The sequence below is a fragment of the Chrysochloris asiatica genome, unplaced genomic scaffold (genome assembly GCF_000296735.1).
Source record: "Chrysochloris asiatica unplaced genomic scaffold, ChrAsi1.0 scaffold00002, whole genome shotgun sequence".
Taxonomy (NCBI): Eukaryota; Metazoa; Chordata; class Mammalia; order Afrosoricida; family Chrysochloridae; genus Chrysochloris; species Chrysochloris asiatica.
In genome coordinates this window covers 55,479,091-55,486,466 of record NW_006408520.1, presented here as the reverse complement: position 1 = coordinate 55,486,466, position 7,376 = coordinate 55,479,091, and positions in this window count along the sequence as shown.

Genomic DNA, 7,376 nt, shown 5'->3' with positions numbered 1-7,376 from the left:
GTGGGTATCATCTGCAAGTGTGGGTGTTCTTGCGTCTGTCTACCTTCTTCTTATCAGCTGGTCTCTTCACTCTAGTCCTCTGTGGTTGTGTCACTGACTCTGAATCCATGGGTCCCTTGGTCCTGCCTCACTGCTGACCGACCAAGTCTCTACCCAGGTTCGCAGTAGTCTGCTGAAGGACGCAGGGCTTAGTTCGCCGCTTCATTGTGTTCTTCGGTCACTTCCCTTTATGGGTGACGTGCGTGGTCACCAATCAGAGCATGGATTTTCATTGCGTCTTAGTCTTGGGAGAGTGTCTGTGCTGAGAGGACCCAGCCACTTGCCTTGATGCCTCCTGGGCTAGCAACTTGCTTGTTCTTGTGGTAGCAGTAAGACTGCCTTACTGTTCTGTATTTTTCCTGTAGGTCTTTCTTTCAAGAAGTGTCTTCTGGTTTTCCGGCTGCTCCAGGCTGGTATGCTTGCTCTTTCAAGAGGAAGGTTTCCCGTCTCTGAAGGTCTGGATGTGGTTAGGCTTCAATCTATATTCTTATGTACTGCTGAGGCTCTTCAGGAAACCTCCTTCACTGGATACATTGTAGTCCCATTTTAGGTATTCCAATCAGTTATAAGCAGAAGATGGACTTACAAGCTTTCTATGGTGACACCTCTGGCTATTCTTTTCTCTCCTCCTCCAGTGTCTGTTTTATAATAGAATGTATGGGAAACCCAGGTTCAAAAGTCAGCCAAGCATCTTAACATTATTCCCCCCTTCTCCCCATTCCAACCATATCCCAGTTTCTGTATCCCAGAACCCAGTTGTTCTAAGGGACCATTTAAATTTTATAACAAGGACTTTAACTTATAAAATCAGCTATTTTAATATGTCACAGTAACACATTAAAGGAGAAAAATCACATGATCATCTTGAATTAAAATGAAAATAATAAAAAGAAAAAAACTAAATATTAATTTATTATTTAAAAGTCCATAGCAAATTAAGAATAGAAAGTGATTTCATTACTTGTAAAAAAAAGAGATGATTATGAAAAACATAGAACAAATAGCACATTCCATGGAGAAATATAGAAAATGCTTCCTTTGAAATCCAGATGATAAAAATCCATTATGCTATTTATCATTTTGAATAAGGTAACAGAATAGTATAAGGATTAAAAAGGAGCAAACAAAACTGCCATTATTTGCAGATAATTGTTAAAATAGAATATCCAAAATATACAAAATTCTAGAATTAATAAGACAGTTTAATAAAATCCTGTAAACAATGTAATATAAAATAAATTGTAGATTTTGATATACTCAGCAACTATCAAATTAATATATTTTGCAAAGATGCCATTTTCATTGCTATAAAATATTTACTATTCATGTTAGTTGGATTCTGACTCATGATGACCTTGTATGCAACAAAACAAAATATTTCCTGGTCTTGTGCCATCTTCATGATTATTGGTATGTTTGAGTCCATTGTTGTGACTATTGGGTCAATTCATCTCATTGAAGCTTTCCTTCATTTTCCCTGACCCTCTACTTAACCAACCATGATGTCCTTTTTTAGTTATTGGTCTTTGAACATGCAGACATGTTCAAAATAAGCCAAAGTCTTGTCATCCTTGGTTGTATGAATAGTCTGGTTCTATTTCTTCTCAGACTGATTTGTTTATTCTGTTTGCAGACTATAATATATTCAATATTCTTTTCCAACATAACAGATTGAATGCACCAACTATTCTACATTTCTTTTTGAGTGTCTACCTTTTGCATGTTTATGACACAATTCAGAAGAGCATAGCTTCAGTCAAACACATCTTTGTTGTTGTTGGGTGCTGTTGAGTTGACTCATGCTCATGGTGATCATGCAGGAGAGATGAAAACTACTCCATGGGGTTTTCTGGGCTGTAATTTTTATGGAAGGAGATCACCAAATCTTGGTTTTGTGGAGCAACTGAGTAGGTTTGAACTACTAACCTTTTGGTCAGCAGCCCAGTGTTTACTTGCTGTGCCACCAGGACTCCTAAGTGGCAAGCCTTAGTCATCAAAATGCCATCTTTTCTTTTTAAAACTTTGAAGAAGTCTTTTGCAGTAGATTTTGTTTAATGCAATGTATCATTTGATTTCTTAACTCCTGATTCTATGGATTAAAATAGTAGGTATTTGGAAGTAAATTCAATAAAGTCTGGTCAAAACTTATTGAAAAAAAAAACAAAACTGTACATCATATTATGCTACATAATTACTTAAAATTGTCCAAGAGTTTCTAGCACATGTCTGCAGAATCTATTTATGATATCTATGCTACTTTTCCCTTTTATCACATACCAGCTCATCTTTCCTACTTCTCACTCCATTTGTTACCTTGCTCACTTTGTTCCACCCACACTAAAATGTTTCAATTCTCTAAACATTCTTTCAAGTACGTTCCTTCCTTAGGACCATCACACATACACACTGTTCACTCTGCTGAAAACTGTGACTTGTTCCATTATTGTATAAAACTCATCTCTTAGATATCAGTTAAAATTTCATTTCACAAAGAATTCTTCCCTGATTTCCATTTCTAAAATGGTTTATTTTTGCTCTATATTTTTACCCAATTCTTTTTACTCATAGCAAATATCACTACTTATACATTTATCCTTACTTTTCTGAGCTCCCATTACAACATAATTTCCATGAGATGAGGAATAATTTTATTCATGACTGTGTGTCTAATTTTTTTTTTTTTTAAATTCAGTACATATTTATAGAATGCTGCCTGAAGCCTAGTAAGCATTCAATAAATATGTGCTGAATAAACATATGAGATTGAAGAATATTATATCCTGGATATCCCAGGGCTTTGCAAAACTAATAATAGTAATGTGGTGGTGGTGGTTGTGTGCCGTCAAGTCGGTTCTGATTCATAACAACCCTACACAGAGTTTCTGAGGCTATAAATCTTTACAGGAGCAGAAGGCCTCGTCTTTCTCTTGCAGAACTGTTGGTAGTTTTGAACTGCTGAGGTTAGCAGCCTGAGTAATAACCACTATGCTACTAGAGCTCCTTAATAATAGTAATAGACTGTTTAAACTCCTATTTGGACACTATTTCTTTTGACTATAGCTTTCTTGGAAACATAGAAGCTGATCATTCCTGTGCCCTTGGTATAATACCATTAAATTCATAGACAACTGTACTTAATTCCAACAACTTTGTCTAATACATATTCTTAAATTTACTCCTTTACATGATTTAAAGTCACCTAATTTGTCTCCAAGTCAACAATGTTTTCTCCAGTCCATTTTATTAAACTGCAACCAGAAGATCATTTAAAATGATAAATTTGACTGTGCTACTTCAGTGAAACTTCTCTCATCCCATTTGAATTATTTCTGATAAAGTAAATTCATATATAGCTTACAAAGCCTAGTTCCTGCTCAGCTGTTTAGCCTTATCTCTCTTCATTCATTTGTAGGAGGGTAACTAAAAATCATTGTTTTTAAGGTTTTAGTTTATACATGTACAGGTTTGTTTCAAACAAAATATTTTTAAACATATCTCAGTGATTAGTGGATGGCTGTTGACAAGTTTTCTCATTAGTACACTTCTCCTGGGTCCATTAGGGTGCCTTCAGAAAAGATCCAATCAAAACTGTGGCTGCCAATGGAAACTGCTAGGCAAATTAAATTCACGGCAGAGAGGTCAGCTTAGACGGTTGTGGTGAGTATTTTTTGGAATTCCAAAAGAGTAATCTTCATAGATTTCCTTGAAGAACACATGGTGATCATGGGTGCTTATTCTGAACTTTTAAGAAAACTGAAAATAGATTGCTAAAATAAAGACCAAGAAAGTTGTGCCAAGAACTTTCCCCCCCCAGAGCAGTACATCTATCTGCTCATTCTTCCAGGATAGCAAAGGCTGTCATCAGAATTTTGTTGGGAAACCTTACCCCATACATCCCACAGTCTTTATCTTTCCCCTTCAGACTCTCTTTGTTCCCAGAAGTCAAAGAAAAATTAAAAGGGACACGATTTGAACCCTACAAGGATGTCAAAACAGCTATTTTGAGATGGTGTAAACCGAAGAGAGCAGAAAAGCGTGGAAGTGTTAGAGAGAAGGAAACACATCCTTTAGAAGTGTTTAGGCCTAAATACAGCATATGTGGAATAAAAATAGCTTCACATTTTATCATTTTGGGTTTTTAAAGTTTTCTATGATTTTGTAGCAATACTTTTTGACATCCTCATATAACTCCCTAACACGATGAATTGTGTATTTGAAGTTCTGGACTGTGCAATGCTTTTTATAACTGTTGTGCTTTTACCAATGTTATCTTCATTACAGGAACACTCTCCCCTCCTTACTTTCTTACCTAGTGAACTTTGACTCATTTTGCAGATTTCATTAGACAGATATCTTCCTTCAGAAAGCCTTCCTGAATACCTGAGACCTGGTTAGGAGACTCATGAATTACACTTGTATGTAATTCTTACTCTGTATTTACATTGTTTCTTGCTTGTGTTTATTCACTACTAGTTTATAGCAGTTGGGGCTTATTGAGTGTTGTGGATTGAATTATGCCTCACTGGACTGCTAACTGCAAGTTCAGTGGTTCAAACCAATCAGCAACTCCTTAGAAACCCTATACATGGACACTATGAGTTGAAAACAACTCATCAGCACTTAACAACAACAAAACATGCATGTAAAACCTAACCTCTGTCTATGTCTGTGGTTGATTTACTTTGTAACCTCTGAAAGCACTTATTGATGATAATCAACGACTATACTCTGTAGTATGGGTTGTAATTCAAAGTAAAGAAAACAAAAATCTTCATGACTAGAAAATAATATTGAAGGTGTCAAGGATTTCGTTTTACCTGGATATACAATCAATGTGTAAGGAGCTCAGATAGCATATTGGTTATGAGTTGGACTGCTAACTTCAAGATTGAAGCTACCAGCTGTTGCATGGGAGAAATAGGGGGCTTTCTGCTTCCATAAAGCTTTACATCCTCAGAAACCCTATGCAAGGTCGCTAGGAGTCAGAACCAACTCCACCGCATACCACCACCACCACAATCAATGTGTGACACTGTGAGTTAATGCACTGGACTACAAGATTGGTTTGAACCACAAAGTTGGCATTTAAAGTTCATCAGCCATTCTTTGGAAACCCTAGAGAGGGTTTCTATGGGAACCAACTCCATGGCACTTCACAACAACAGCAAGCAATCAATGTAGTCAAGAAATCAAAAAGATCTTGTTAAAATGTTAAAGATTAAAGATGTCACTCTGAGGACAAAGGTGTGCCTGACCAAAGCTGGGGTATTTTCAGTCACCACATATGCATGTGATAGCTGGACAGCAAATAAGGAAGACCAGAGAAGAATTGATGCATTTGATAATGGTACTGATGAAGAATATTGAAAGAACCATGGGTTGCCAGAAGAAGAAACAAATCTGCCTTGAAAGAAGTACAATCAGAATGCCTTTTAGAAGCAAAGATGTCAATTCTTTGTCTGAAGTACATTAGACATGTTATTAAGATATAAATCCCTGGAAAAAAATCCATCATGTTTAGTAGGGTAGAGGGTCAGCAAAAAAGATAAAGAACCCCAATAAGATGGATTGACACAGTGTCTACAACCATTGGTTTAAACATAACAACAATTGTGAGGGTTGTGCACAAATCACTAGTGTTTATTCTGTTGTACACAGGGTCATTATGAGTTGGAGCTGACTGTTGTTCATGTTAAGTGCTGTCAAATCAAATTAGCTCTAACTCATAGCAACCCTGTACAGGGTTTCCAAGGAGTGACTGGTAGGTTTGAACCACCAACCTTGAAGCTAGCAGTCCAGTTTTTATCTGAAAGTATCACTCATTGATGAGGATCAAAGATCATAACCTTCGGTGTGGATCGCATCTCAATGTAAAGAAAACCAAAATCCTCACCACTGGACCAATAAACAACATTCTTATTAATGGAGAAAATATTGAAATTGTCAAAGACTTCGTTTTTCTAAAAACAACCATCAACAATCATGGAAGCAGTAGCTAAGAATTCAAACAATGTATTGTTTGAATCATAGAAGAAATTATTATTAGGTGCCATTGAGTTGGTACCAGCTCATAGCAAGCCAAAGTACAACAGGACGAAACACTGCCCAGTCCTAGGCCAACCTCTCAATTGTTGGCACATTTGAGCACATTGATGCTGCCACTTGGCCAATCAATGCATTTCGGTGTGGGTCTTCCCCTTTTTCTCTCACCTTCCACCCTACCAAACATGATATCGTTCTCCAGTGACAGGTCCCTCCTGACAATATGTCCAAAGTATGAGAGATGAAGTTTGGCCATCCTGGCTTCCAAGGAGCACCCTCACTGTACTTCTTCCAACACAGATCTGTTTGTTCTTTTGGTAGCCCATTGTACTTTCAATATTCTCCTCCAACACCATAATTCAAATGCATCAATTCTTATACGGTTTTCCTTATTCACTGTCCAGCTTTGGTATGCATATGAGTTTATCAAAAATATCATGGCTTGGGTCAGGCACACCTTAGTCCACAAGCTGACTTCTTTGCTCTTCAACACTTTAAAAAGGTCTTGTGTAGCATATTTGCCCAATGCAATATGTCATTTGATTTCTTGACTGCTGCTTCCATGAATGTTGATGGTTGACCCAAGAAAAATGAAGTTCTTGACAACTTCTATCTTTTCTCTGTTGATCGGCATCTTGTCTATTGGTCCAATGTTGAGGATTTTTGTTTTCTTTACGTTGACATGCAACCCATACCGAAGGTTGTTGTCTTTGATCTTCATCAGTAAGTATTGTAAATCTTTTTCATTTTCAGCAAGCAAGGTGGTATCATCTGCATATCACAGGTTATTAATGAGTCCTCCTCTAATCTTGATGCTACATTTTTCTTCATATAAATCAGTTTCTCAGATTATTTGTGAGATTAAATTAAGAACATCATACATGAAGAAAGAACAAAATCATTAAGAAGGCAAGAAAGCAGGAAAATATCAAAATGGATGTCAGAAGAGACACTGAAACTTGCTCTCCAGAATAGAGGTGCGAAAGCAAATGGAAGAAATGAGGAGGTCCTAGAGCTGAACAGAAACTTTCAAAGGTCAGCTTGAGAAGACAAAGTCAAACATTACAACAAAATGTGCAAATATCTGGAGTCAGAAAACCAAAAAGGAAGAATATGTTCAGCATTTCTCAAGCTGGGGGTACTGAAGAAAAAATTCAAGCCTCAACTTTCATTATTGAAGGATTCTCTGGACAAATTATTGAATGATGCAGAAAGCATCAAAAGAATATGGAAGGAGTACACAGAGTCACTGTACAAAAAGGAAATGGTTGATGTTCAATCATTTCAAGAGGTAG